General features: G+C 34.4%; 1 pseudogene; it reads right to left on the bottom strand.

Annotated features, from left to right (window-relative positions):
- Positions 1-317: 317 nt before the first annotated feature.
- The window catches only part of LOC149543083 (EID1-like F-box protein 2 pseudogene), a 126,405-nt pseudogene continuing 111,606 nt past the window's right edge, over positions 318-15,116 (bottom strand).

Below are 15,116 nucleotides of genomic sequence, written 5' to 3' on the forward strand. Positions count from 1 at the left end.
GCCCCTAACATTAACTGCCTACAAATTGTGGAAGATCTTCATAAAATAAAAAAGGTACATAAAAATCCATTTAATTATTTTTTATTAACTACCAAAATAATATTATCTAGGTTATAAATTTAAAGCTCAATCCTTAAGACATGACATTCTCCAAACAAGAACATATGATATGCCCAATAGAAAAAACAAAAAAAACAAGAAAACCATTAATCACATATCTTAATTATCATAATGATTTGAATATACAAGGAAATGTAGAATAGAGCTAAGGGGAGAATTATTATTATCACAAACATTTTCCCATGCTAGGTTAACCTTTATTCTTCCCTTTCTGACACACTATCAAAATCTGAAAGGGGAAGAAAAGTGCAAATTCCAATCAAGTGCCCTTTGAGGCATTAAAAATTCTTTGATCTCTATAGGCATCCAACTTCCTAAATTAACTTTTAGGAATCATCTTTTTCATGGTCAAAGCTCCATACCTTTTTCCTACAATAACCACAAGTATCTTTTGAATGTACTTGGGATTGTTTCTCAATGAGCATCCTTCTTGTTTTAGAATTTGAAAATGTTTTAAATATACCTCAAAATAAGCCCACATTACCATCCTCTTCTTGGTTAGATGCTCACAAGGATCTGTCACATATAATGTATTGTATCTACACCATGGAACAAGAAAAATCTTGTCAGTAGTTTGTGAAAACCTTGTCCTAGCTACAAAGTGACCTAGTATAGCTCTAGATAGAAACTCATTGTTAGTATTATGGCATCCAACACAATAAAATATGAACTTCCCAAGAAAATTTCAATTTCTGTCTATGGTGTTGTGACCAACCCTAGTAAGATCAATAACCATTTTTGGTGCTTATGACCAACAAAACTCTTTCCAATGTATCTGCTTCACAAGATCTTCAAACCACTTACAAATACAAGATATGGAAAATAAAATTTATTGGTGTTTTGATAGGTATACAAACAAGGGTCAGTTGGGAGATCTTTGGATTTCACAGCTTCAATAGTTATCTAGAGCTACAAAGTTAAGTTGCCTACATATCTGGCCTAGAGAGCTAGCTTGAGGACCCTTTGAGATCAGGCTGGAAGGTTATGTTTCTCAATAAGGAGAATAATGCACTTTTCCTTGGAGATGAACCTTGGGAGTATGTTATCTTTACACTTGTTAATGCTAAATCAAGATGCAATTGGTTAATTGAGTTGTGTTTTTCATCATTCTCAATCAATCAATCAAGCTTAATAGTTAATGAATGTTGAAATTAGATCAGTGACATCCTAAATAAATATTACATCTATTAAATGTATTATGGTACAATCTTTCCTTCTTAAAAGAAAATGGCTCTATGATACAACTCTTTAATTAGGACATATTCTTTTCACACCCCTTGAGAGTAATACATAAATTTTAGCAAAAACAAAAATCATGTGAATGCCATGTGATTCACAATAAATTATGTTAATGAAGTGTCACTTTACATAAACTTCTCTAGAAAGGAAAATCCATGGATGACAGATGATTGAGAATTCTCACTTGAAATTTCCTTTGCAATCCATGTAGCAACTTGGGTTACAATAATTGAGTCATATACATAGTTGAGATTTGATCATTTAGATACTTAACTTCTTACTATGCAACCAGAGAAGACATAGTGTTAGTTGCTCCCAATAAATTATCATTCCTAGTTTCCATGGTTGGAAAATATTCCTAATTTACCTTAGCTCCTATGTCAAAGGTTATGACTACTTCTGATGCTGCAAATTATAGAATCAAAGGCATAAGTTAAAATTTATTAGTTGATTTTATAGGCTTACTCATGTTTCCTTCTCAATCCTTGCCTCATTAGTTTACTCTGCTACTAATTCATTTAAAGACAATATTTTATCATTTAGAATATCACTAGTTTGTTGAGCCAAGGCATATTTGATATTGGTTAGAATTGGTAGATTGTCAGCCAGTCCTAGTGAGTCATTACTCTTGGTTTGTTTATCTAAAGAGTTTACATTCTCAGTTATATCATCTTTCAAAATGGAAAAAATTGATTTTATTTCTTCTACCTCTAGAATTCAAACTGTAAGACCAAATTTATTAAAATCATATGAGTTTGAGTTTTCCTCCTTTTGATATGAATATTGAAAATCTCCAATTGATTTAGTAGTCTCATTTAAGGTTTCCATTTGAACCCTTGTAGAAACTTGTGACACAACTATTGAGTTATTTGTCAATGAAATTTACCCAATTAGAGTAACTTGCATATCTATTCATCTAAGTTACTTTAGTTGACATCCTTATTAAGTTAACAATATTTATAAAGAGTTTCAAATATATTATCATGCTAAAAATATTTTATTACTACTTCTTTTCTTATGATGTTTGATGTGTCCAAAATTCAAAGGTTGGGAACATTGACATGGAACAAGTTATTTAAGTTTTAAAATGGTTGGCATGGGTTGCAAGAATTGGAAAAATTTCATAGATGGAATCCAATCCCATTAGTAATTTACATTCCAAAAAAGTAAGCCTCAAAGTACCAACGACGTAATATCTCTTATTGTAGACTGCCATTATGAAGGAAATCAATTGCATCTCTAAATGAATTTGATTCTTCATATGGCATTGTGTTTTACTCTTAATAGTTGTTCTATGGAACCAATAATGGAAATCACAACAAGTAACTTTTAGCTGAAATAATGTGAATACACCTTTTATGTGGATGCCGACAATCGTTGCAAATTCCAAATATTGGTGGTGCTTTGCAACAACTTTTGTCATCTCAATTGTAGTCACCACTTAGTTTTCCTTCATCCATGTGTTCACCATCGTATTTATAGATGCTAATGGAAATTTCTTGTCATCTATTATAACTTTAAGCATGTCTCCTCTTCAAAATATGTTGAACTCTTTGTTTTTAGAAGAAAGTTCTCATTATTTAAATTTTCCTAGAACCACTTAGAATGAACCTATAGGTAGCAGCCTACTAGTAACCTAACACTTGGTATTTCTAGAGAATGTCAACTTTATTTAGGTTCATGGGTCCATAATTGTTTATGAAATAATTTATTACTAGGAAAAATTTAATCTCTACAAGTTATATAACTAATGATGGCCATGATACTTTAATAGTATCCCACACCATGCCAAATTTATCATTGATAACTCATGTTCGATGGGTTGATCAAACATTATGAATCTATGAGGTAGTTCTGAGCTTTATACATGCTCACTTTAGCATAGTTTTTGATGATATCATATTAGTGGTTCTATTGAACAAATTTTAGATGGAAAATCTAGAAGATGGTGTTATCTATCACCTTCTTTCATATTACCTAGGTGAAGTAATTACATATTCATCAAGGTTGGAAGCTATAAAAGAAAACATTAATGAAAGTTGGAGCCTACCACTACCTTATGGATGTTAACAGATAAAACTAATATTCATATGTGATGGAGGAAACAATTGTGGAGGGAATCCCCTATATTTCATGATAGGGATGAAAAGAGAAAATCCTAGAATGATACTTCATAAAAGAATGTTTGGAAGGGATCCCATAGTAAACATCTTGATTGAAATAGAAAAGAAAGGAAGCATATGTTAGAGGAAATGTTGGATGATATTTAGTTGTCCCATAGCTTTGTAAAACTGACCAAAAGTTTCTAACCCTAGGTTTCCCCATTGACGTAAAATTTTATAGTGGAAACAAAACCTGTAGACGTATGTGTGAAATGTGGAAAAATAGATAGGGTATGTGAACTATTTGATGAAATTCCTAAGGGTAAAAGTACAAAGTTGTGTCACCTTTCAGGTTGACTTATCAAAACAACTAAATTTGAATATTTCTATCTAAAAATTAATTTTGTTTAAACATATAATCTAGATAAATTCATTTTAGCTAAGTTATATATGGTCTCACACTTTTCCAATTGGAAATGATTATTAAAAGCATGTTTTATACTAGTTTGCATCCAATTACTAGTAAAATAAAAATATTTCAGAAAACTCACATTTTAATAACTCTCGCTATTTTTTATGATTTTTTTTAGTAACATATAAACACCATTTTTCTTTTGGCTTCTTCTCCAAGACAAGGTTCTTACCTTGGATAACTTGGCAAAGAGAGGTCAGATTATACCTAACAAGTGTAGCCTTTGCAAGCAAGATTTGGAGACGGTTAACCACCTTTTTATTCATTGTCCCTACTCCTCCGAAGTTTTGAATATTTTGACCAGGAACTATGGGGTCAGTTGGTGTATCCTGACAAACATCCAAGAGTTCTTTGGACAATGGAATAGTGTGCACATTGGAATGAAGACTCAGATGTTATGATCCTGGTCTCTTCTGCACTTCTATTGGGTAATATGGAAAGAATGAAATAATCGTATCTTCAGAGATAGGGAATCCCTTGCTTTTGTTATTTCTAAAAAAATTGAAGGTTTAATGAAGGAAAATTTTTCCATTAGAAAGGGAAGAGATATAGAACGAGGAAGCAAGATAGAAAAGAAAAAGGATAGGGATAGGAAAAGATAGGAGGCTAGGTGGATTTCTCCCCCTGAAGATTGGCATAAAGCCAACTCTGATGGGGTAGCCAAAGGGAATCTTGGCCTTGCTAGCTATGGAGGAATTATCAGAAATAGTCATGGGGTGGTGTTGCAGCTTTTTCTTACCCTCTTGGGTCTTAGTAGAACCATTTTGTTGAGGCCAATGTAGCTTATCACATTGTCAAATTGGCCCTGGCTTCTGGGGATCAAGAACCTTTGGTTGGAGGGGGATTCTTTAAATATTATTAATTGTTTAAATGGTCAATCTTTGCCCTCTTGGACAATTGAGAATGTGGCGGAGGAGATTAAATCTGACTTGGCCAAATTTAATAAGGTCCACATCAGCCATGTGTATAGGGAGGCCAACTTAGCTATGGACTAGTTTGCAAATTAAGTGGTAGTAAAAAAAACAATGATGAGGTGGCATAACAGTGACAACTTTCTGGGGGCTATGAAAGATTTAATATTGTTGGATCGTATCCAAGGAAGTACGAAGGAAATCCAATAGTAATTATGGAAAGATTTGTAATATTGCACGTCGGACAAGTCACAAATGAAAATCATGTGAAGGTATTAACTATTCATCATATCAAGTACATGTGGCGCATTTTATGGGTCGATTTTCCTTCTTCCATTATAATTGCCAAATGTGAAATTTTTTTTTGGGGTTTGAAACTTGAAAGAAGCTGAAGTCTATGAGAGAACAGTGAGTAGGTGTAGGATTTTCAAACCAAAGGACATGGTAGGGGAAAAAAGTAGGAAGGAACAGATGGGGGAGGCAAAAAATTAGAGGAAAAACTCGAAGCTCTAGCATAAGCTGAAGAAGGGTAGTATTACGAGATTCATAGAAAAACTACATGGATTCTATAAGAATTTGCCTAAGGGAAAAATTCACCTAGGAACTAAGAACTCAAACACAAGCACACAGTAGACCAAAAGAGAGAGAGTATGATCAGAATAACAATGTATTCAATAACTGGTTCATTAGAGTACACTAGGAGTGCCTGTATACAAAGGCCTTAGGAGAGCTTCTAGAATGCATAGAAGTTCACATCATGATGTGTCATACAACCAAGCACATGTCTACCAGCTATGGGTTATCCTCCATTAAGCACGAAAGTAAGTGCGGTGATGTGAGGATAAGCCTACAAGGGTGTGACATGCAAAATAGTGTTGTAGACACCATGTGCTAAAATAGAGTTGTGTACTCCTGTGTTGTCTACATGACAACTCAAATGGTGTACAAACTCCTAAGTGTCTCATAAATAAAAATAATAAAATAATGCAAAGTAATTAAATAATGCATTAACCTAAGTAAACTTAAGTAAGTGTAAATAGTAAAGTACATATTTACACCAACACCCCCCCTTAAGTGCAACTTAGGGGAATGCCTTTAAGCTTATGAACTAGGATGAAGATGCATAATGGGTCCTGACTATTAGGCCATGTTAGGTACCCATGTACATAATGAAGATGCAAATCTCTCATAAAGCAGGGAAAGAGGGAAAACCTCATGGGAAAAACCCTCCCCCAAAAAGAGAGATAAGTAAGGATGCATCGATGGATGGAGTGATCAAGACCCCCCCCCCCCCATTATGACATACATCCAATATATACATAAGAGAATGAGAGAAGGAAGAGAGATAGAATAGCCCCCCCCCCCCCCCCAAAAGAAGAATGCCAAAAGAAGAATTCCAACAAGTGAAAGCTGCTCTGATGAAGAAGCTAGTCCATGAATGTAGAATGGTGTTCCTCCCCTTAGGAAGAAAAAAAGGCAAAGGTACACTCCTGAAGATGTGTGCTAGCCCTAAGACCTGCTCAAGTATCCCTGTAAGGATGCTAAAGTTCACCCCTTCCAACTATGCTAAAAAGAATGAATGCAGATCTGGCAAGGATGTCTGCTGAACCTGTTCCACTAAACCATCTATCTCCTCAACTAACAAAGAAACCTCCACTAATTTCCATTCATAAAGATCTACAATCATGCCAACCTATTCAAATTGATCATGTAGAGAATGGACATGAGGTTCAAAGTGAGCCCTTGCAACAACTGTAGAAGAATCATCATCAATGAGAAGATGTAAGTCCTCAAGTTTGTCTCCCAAGTCAAGTGAAGCTGGAGTTGGAAGACAAGATGTACTATGCTATGTTGGACCTTTCACTGTGGCAATATAAGCACGTGGACTAGATTGATGTGACCTCTCACTGCAACTATCGATAGAACCCCACGTGTTTGAACTTGTTGAAGCACTATCGCTAGTGTCACTATCAGTTTCCACTATGTATGAAGTGGAGAGAGGAGTAGAGGACAAGCTGGGAGAAATTTCCTCAAGGTGAACATCCTTCTCCACAAAAATCTCATGAGTCTCTAGATCCATTAGTCTATAAGCCTTCACATTGTCTTCATAACCGATAAAGGTACAAGGCCTAGGTGTCAGTTCCTTACAACTCCTGGAAGAAAGGTTTGCCCATGTTGGACAACTAAAGACTCTCAGGTGACTCACGACTAGTTTTTTGCCACACCATGCCTCAAAAGGAGTCTTTCCATCTAAGGCTAGATGAGGAGACTTGTTAAGTATGTGAGTAGCACTACTGATGGCTTCAACTTCTAATGTAGGATCGAGAGACTTGGCCTTAATCATGCAAATTTCCATGGTCTTGAGAGTCCTAATCCTCATAGCTGCAACATCTATCTTGTGCAAACTAAATTCTGGTGAGTTCTGAAGATCAATCCCCTCAATTCTGCAAAAGTTCTTAAGTCTTCTGTCAACATATCTATTCTCATTGTCCACCCTTAGTACTTTGATGGCTTTCCTTGACTTGTGTTCAACATGAGCCTTGAAGTCTTGAAGCTTATGAACTAATTCATTCTTATAATGAAGGAAGAAGACCCAAGTGAATCTCAAAAAGTCATCAACAAATGTGAGTATGTAGCAGCCTTGGCTGACTAAAGTCACTACAAAGGGTCCTGCTAATACCATGTGAACTAGCTGAAGAACAACTGGAGCTCAAGAAGACTTCCCTTTATCATACTTCTCCTTGAGATGCATATCCACTAAACAAGATGAACACTCTCCCTTAGAAAAGTTGATATTAGGTAGACCTTTCACCATATGTTTTGAGCAAAGTTGTTGAAGAGAGCGGAAGTCAAGGTGACCAAATCACTCATACCATAAGTTGTTTGAAGTAGAGTGAGTTAACAAGGTTTGGGAAGGACTCTTAGGCACAAAGTGGGAGAAGGAATAAAGCCTATTGTCATCATTGACTTTCCCCACTACTACCAATGAATCATCTTTGAGACTTCACACCATCACTAAATCGAGAAGGAACTCAACTTTGTGACCATCTCCAAGGTCAGTGATTTGGTAAACAGATAGGAGATTGGAGCTTAGATTTGGAACGTAGAGAACATCTTTGAATTCCCCATCTTCCATTTCTACATGTCCTTTCCCTTCAACTTCCATCTTAGTATCATCTCCCACGAAGATGTGTGGTACCTTTGATTGCTTCAATGAAGAAAAGTCTTCCCTTGAAGAACCCATATGGTAAGAGGCACCTTAGTCAAGTATCCATTCCAAAGAAGAACTTGAGTTTGCCATAAGTGCTTGACCTTTACCTTTTGAAGAGGTAGGAGTTGAAGCCTTGGAAGTACCTGGCACTTGAATCTTGTTCTTCTTGAGTATATTTTCTAACTCATCGATTATTTTTGTCTTACAATGATGCTCATCATGATTTGGCTTTTTGCAGTATGCACAAAAGAGTTTGTCATTCTTTTCATTACTTCCTTTCTTGTTTGACGAAGAACCACCTTGTTGAGAGGAGTCATGTTGTGTCTCAAATTGTGTTTTCTGCTTCCACAGCTTCTTCTTGTTGTTTCTTTTTCCCCCTTGACTAGATTTGTGATCATCAGTAGCCACTAAGGCTTTGGTCTTAGATGACTTGAGAAGTCCAAAATCCAGTAAGTGAGATTGTTCAACAATCAACATGTCTGAAAATCCATCAAAGGAAGGCTTTTGGTAAGTAGATCCCATGGTTAATTTGTGAGTATTAAAACTTGAAACAAAGTTGGCATACTCAGAAGGTAGCTTCTTCAAGATGTGATGAATCAACCTATCATCCTTAATGGAATTTTCACAATCTTTTAGAAGTGCCCTATACTGATTGACTTTGATGATGTAATCCTAAATTATGTCATAATTCTTAGGATCTAAGAGAAGTAGATCATCCTCAATCTGAAATCCCTTTTCTTCATCCACTTTACCATACAACTATTCAAGTCTATCCCAAGCTTCCTTAGATTCTGAACAATTTTTAATGTGAAAGAGAAGATCCCCATGTACACAACTCCTAATTACATCTAAAGCTTATCGGTCTTATCTTGTCCAATCAATGAGTTCTTTAACATCAGTAGGTTTGGTAATTGTACCACCAACATACAAACTATATCCTTTTTCCATTAATCTACTCCATGCAATATCTTTCCATGTAGAATAGTTGCATGAAGTTAGAGGAGGACATTTAAAACCCATGATGCTGAAATGAAAAGAGCACAAGATAGAGAGACATGAAACATAGTACACCCCCCCCCCCCCCCCCCCCCTTTCACTCAATCAAAAGACCCCCCCAAAAAAGATGCTTTGGCACTTTATAAGTAGTGCGTTTACAATGAGCCACTTGTCAAAATGAACAAAGTGGAATTTCTAATTTTGGTTTTACAACTATCTTATGAGGCTTAAATCTGTCACTTAAGCACTATAGCTTAGTTTTACAACAATTCTGAAAAAGAAAGAAAGCTTTACAATGCCAAAGAAGGCATAATTCTAAAAGTGAGAAATTGGTCCACACAACCCTAGAATCAAACTTCAGATTTGGAAAGTAGATGAAAAAATACACACTTTCAAAAAAAATAGAACCTGAAAAAGTGACCAGATGTGCCCGTACGGAGCTTCTGAAGTTGCAAAATGTAGGATTATGTAGGTATAGTCACCAAAAAATGCAATTTCTACAAAATTGGTGCACCAAAATCAGAAAATAATACCACCACTAAAAAATTTAGGAAATTTTACCTGATTTCAAAAAAAATTGCACCTAAATCGGAGTCTGGATGTCTAAGTTATGAGTTCGCAAAGTCAGGTTGCCAAACTGAAAAGCAATCTAGAGAGGGGTCTAGAAGAAAAACTACAAGTCTAAATTCGATGGTCAAATGGCTATCAACGTAGTTGTAAAATTGCTAGAAATGACATCTTGATGAGCATCAAATTTGACACAGGCAAAAGATGACATCAGCAAAAATTTTGCACCCTAGGGTGACATGGTAGGCGAACGTCTATCTGTACTATATGGAAAAGTACATGTGGCAGTCCATAAAAATGCTAACATGGAAAAGGGCTAGTTTTCCATGGGTGATGTGGCAAGGAAATCTTGGATACTTCATGGAAAAATAGTGTGTCAGTAGTACACATGTCAAGGGTCGATTGGGGCACATGGAGGCTTAAAGATGCGTGCAAGAAATACTGCATGTAGTGCTGTCGTGATAGTCAATGCGTAGGAAGTTTGAAAGCGTGTGCCAAAAAATAGCTATCAAAATCCTAAAGGACGACATCAAAAAAAGTCTATTGCTGGGCGAGAAAAGATGACGGATGCTGGAAAAGACACAGCGATCATCAGAATCTGAGGAGAGAGGCTTCAAAATCATGGATCGATGCTAGAAATTAGACTTTCGTTGGACTGCTATTTGAGAATCTATTGTTGCAAACGTGGGTGGGAGTTGAAATTTGTTGTTTATTCCACTGAGTTTTTAAAATTCTTTTGTGCCACATGAATAAATTTTTTGCACCTTTGGGTGTATAAAAAAAATGCACCAAAAAGCCTAAAACAAAGAGCGTATACCAGTGATTGTTGCCAAATTCAAAGCTGCTAGGTTTGAGGGAAGTATATGCCGGATTAGACAATCAAAAATTATAATGTGCCTACTATGTGATTGGTACGACCTGATCTAATTATTAATTTAGAATACTATTTGCGCTTAAAAAAAAAGTCCTCATGCCACAAATAAAAAATTGCAAGGTTGGGAGCTCACAGCCCGGTTCTGCTTAAAAAATTTCTCTGCTACTAGCCCATAGGGCTAAAAAAAAATTCCAAAAATTTGTAAGAAAAATATGGCAGAAATATAGGTAATACAAAGAAAATAAATTTAGATCTGAAAAATTAAATTACAGATCTGAAAAATAGATCATACCCATACTGCAAATCAAGGCCTCCGGGTTCTAATTTGCAAAAAAAATTTGCCTCACGATCGACTTTGGGCCAAGGTAGGTGTGCTTATAGTCATTTTTCACCTGTTCAACATTTTGGATGCAATCGAGAGGTCAGATCTGATGCTGAACACTCTCAATTTTTGTAACAGTCCAAGTTCAAGCTGAGGTGATGAAGCAAGCAAGAGGTCTCAAATGGCTTGTGATGAGAAAATATCCAAGTTGCTTTGATACCATGTAAGAATTTTCCTAAGGGAAAAATTCACCTAGGAACTAAGAACTCAAACACAAGCACACAACAGACCAAAAGAGAGAGAGTATGATTAGAATAATAATGTATTCAATAACTGGTTCATTAGAGTACACTAGGAGTGCCTATATACAAAGGCCTCAGGAGAGCTTCTAGAATGCATAGAAGTTAGCATCATGATGTGTCATACAACCAAGCACATGTCCACCAGATATGGGTTATCCTCCATTAAGCACGGAAGTAAGTGCGGTGATGTGAGGATAAGCCTACAAGGGTGTGACATGCAAAATAGTGTTGTAGACACCATGTGCTAAAATAGAGTTGCATACTCCTGTGTTGTCTACATGACAACTCAAAAGGTGTGAAAACTCCTAAGTGTCTCATAAATAAAAAATAATAAAATAATGCAAAATAATTAAATAATGCATTAACCTAAGTAAACTTAAGTAAGTGTAAATAGTAAAGTACATATTTACACCAACAGATTCGATAAAGAGATCAATAAGATTATGGTGAAGTCATGGGAGGATGGGCATGCAAAAATTGATGGGGTCACTCATTAGGTTAATGTGGAACTGATCACCTAAGTCTCAGAGATCCCCTTGGAGGGGATAAATTTGTTTAGAGACAAGAAAATATCAGCTAATGTAGTCAAAGACTTTGTGAAGGACAAGGATGAAAGGAAGAAACTCGTGAAGACTGAGACATACTACAAAACGAAGTCCATTAAAAAGCTATGAAGGTATGTCTTAAGGCTTATTATCAAATATATATCTCTGGATACTAGATTCGATAGGGGCTATGTGCAAGATCACGGTGTGCCAAAAAGTGGCGATGTGAAAAAAATAGAGTTTGAAGACATCTAAAAGTGCTTCAAAATTTGCTTTGACTTTTTTTCACCTATCCAGGTACGAAACCTAGAAAGTAAAGCCCAAGGCTTATCGGATATACTATCTAATATAGGATATCCGATAAAAAATAATATATTACTATAACATAATATTATAATAATAATATAATAATTATAATTATACTATAATATAATAATATTATTATTATATTATTATAGTATAATATATTATATAATAGTATAATATAAAAATATTATATTATAATAGTATAATATATTATGTAATATTATATTATAATAATAATATAATAATAATAATTATACTATAATATAATATTATTACTATTATATTATAATAGCATAATATACTGTAAATTATAATAATATAATATAAAATAAAATAAAATATATTGTTATTATAATATAATAATTATAATTATACCATAATATAATAATAATAATAATAATATATTATAATAGTATAATATATTATGTAATATTATATAATAATAATAATTATACTATAATATAATAATAATATTATTATATTATAATAGTATAATATATTATAAATTATAATAATATAATATATAATATAATATAATATATATAAAATATCATATAATATAATATATATAATATAATAATAATAAAGTAATATATTATAATATAATATATAATATATCTAGCATTATATTATAGCTAGTAGTATATTCCTAAATCAGATATCCGATAATGTATCATATATCTGATATTATATCAAATATCTGATACCTGTGACTCAATATAGAAAAAAATGATAGACTTGCAAGCTTATATTTGACTTATTTTGACACCAATATTTGAGGGCAAGGATCAGATATTAGATTTTAAATCGGATATCAAATATAAAGGTTTTTTAAATTTTTTTTAAAAAAAAATCATTTTTAACATAAATTCAATAGATTTTATCATGATTTTGTTAGTTTTAGTTGAATCTAGGGTTTTTTTGAAAAAAAAAAATGTTAAAATTAAGGTTTTAAAAAATATATATTACATTTTGCAATTCAATAGGAATGGCTAATCAAAATGATGACACTGAGGCAGGGAATAATATTCCTCGTAACCCCCCACCAAATGATCCAGTGCCCCCACAAAACTGTCGACCAAATGATCTTCTACCCCCTCAAAACCCTCCTTGAATCGAGGATTTGATAAATGAAAATCTCACTGAATTGAGGGTTTTGCGAAGAACATATAATAATGTACCCACATTAGCTCCTATGTTATCCACGTTAAACACCATAGTAGATAACATTGAAACCCTTAAGAACCAACAAAATGCCACTCTTCATTGGCATGATGAAATGCATGAGATGTTTGATGATGGTTTGGACTATGATGAGGTTGCAGCTCTCAATATAACCAAAGAGGATTTGGCTAGCCTTTTTGCGAACCCGAAAATGGGTATACTAGTCAACCCAAAAAAATCCAAACTATCAATTAAATGGTACACAAATGATACCATACGTGCAAACTTTTGGGATCGTTCGTGGATGGTTTTTGATATCCCTTCGCATAGCAATTTAGATGTGCCATTTTATCTCCTTTGAAAATTATATGCAGAATTTGTGTTGAAACTTAAAGTGAACTATTGGAGCATGAAGCCAAACATGGGTGTAGGACTAGGAGCTCCTTAGGATAGACCCTCTTCCCAGTAGAAGAAAGCTAGCACCTTTGTCCTCCCTACTGATATCTACCCCCCTCCTTGAGTGTAGCATCTTGATATTACGACAGAGGCTAGCTCTCAAACTATCAGAGCCATTCATAGGCTGAGTAGCCTAATGATATCTTAGGCTAGGTCAGTCCTGCCTCCTCATGTTGATGATGTTGGGGCCAGTTCATCATTGGCTATCTCATCACATGTTTGTGTGCCTCACACTTGCATTACGTGCAACAATATTTTCCTGGGTCCCATAGGTGATCTTCTTGAGTATCATTTTGTATTAAATGAGGATACACTAGACACATGTGTAGAGGCTACAGACCCTTATGTGAGAGAGGAGGGGAATGCAGAGGCATGGACTCCTTCGGTGTCGGTACGTGTATACATTTTTTTGTTATGACATATGCAATTTAAAGTTAATTTTTATAATAGAGTAATTTTAATTTTTAAGCCATACTAACTTATATATGTATGTGATCTTCATTCATGTTTAGTTGATGATTGAGGAGGAGCTCAGAAAAATTGATGATGCCACACTTTCAGCCATTTCATTTGGCCTTGAGACATCTATGGTACATTATATTGTGTTTTCATTATTTTTTCTATTTGATATTGTAGTGTATATGGTTGCTAATATTTCTTTTATCTTGTAGGTACTACTTGTCCTGGGGGGACAAAGTGTGGGGGATGAGCTAGCACGCATTGCCAAATGAAAGGTAATTAGGTGATTTCTATTTGATTAAATATCGATGCAATCTTGTAAAATGTTTGTGGTAATGAAATTTAATTACATTCTTTATTGTATATAGGGCATGGCTACTGGCGATGAGCCTGTAGATATTTCACATCGTAGACGATCAGGCATTTCCATTCACACTGAGAGCCCCATTGTATGTATAAGTATCATTTAAATTTTTTTCCCTTATCTTCATAAATAAATTCAAAACTGATTTCTATGATATTAAAAACTACTATTTTGTATCTCATAGGAAACTCCTAGTGCACATGAGGTCCGACAGGAGAGTTATGTAGATTTGATGATGCAACCATTCTATCTTGAGGAGGAGCCTACAATAGTAAGTTGTAGTTTGAATTCATGATTAAATATGTTATAAATTTAGCATGCTATGAATTATAATGTTATAGTTTAAGTTGTAGATTCATTTGACAAATGTATTTGAACATACACAACCCACAATCAGCGAGGTAGAAGCATTGTCGAGGGCATATGTGAGGACTCCTGACCAATGTAGGAGATAGGTAAGAGAGGTATTTATTATAAAATTTTAATAGTATACATCTTCATTACAAAAAAGATCATTATGAATTTGAGTAATTCAATGTTAGATACAAAGAATTATATAAATTTAGTAGTCTAACATTGGGTTTTCCTTTTTTGTTTATGTAGGAGGCATCCGATCCACCTAGTGCAGTGAAGAGGCTACATTTTGATCATCCACTAGTACCCTAGGATAGTAGAGTTTTCGTAAGATGCATCATGAGACATTTTG

Source organism: Cupressus sempervirens, chromosome 8 (genome assembly GCF_028749045.1).
Source record: "Cupressus sempervirens isolate cs-2001-9-10 chromosome 8, ASM2874904v1, whole genome shotgun sequence".
Classification (NCBI taxonomy): domain Eukaryota; kingdom Viridiplantae; phylum Streptophyta; class Pinopsida; order Cupressales; family Cupressaceae; genus Cupressus; species Cupressus sempervirens.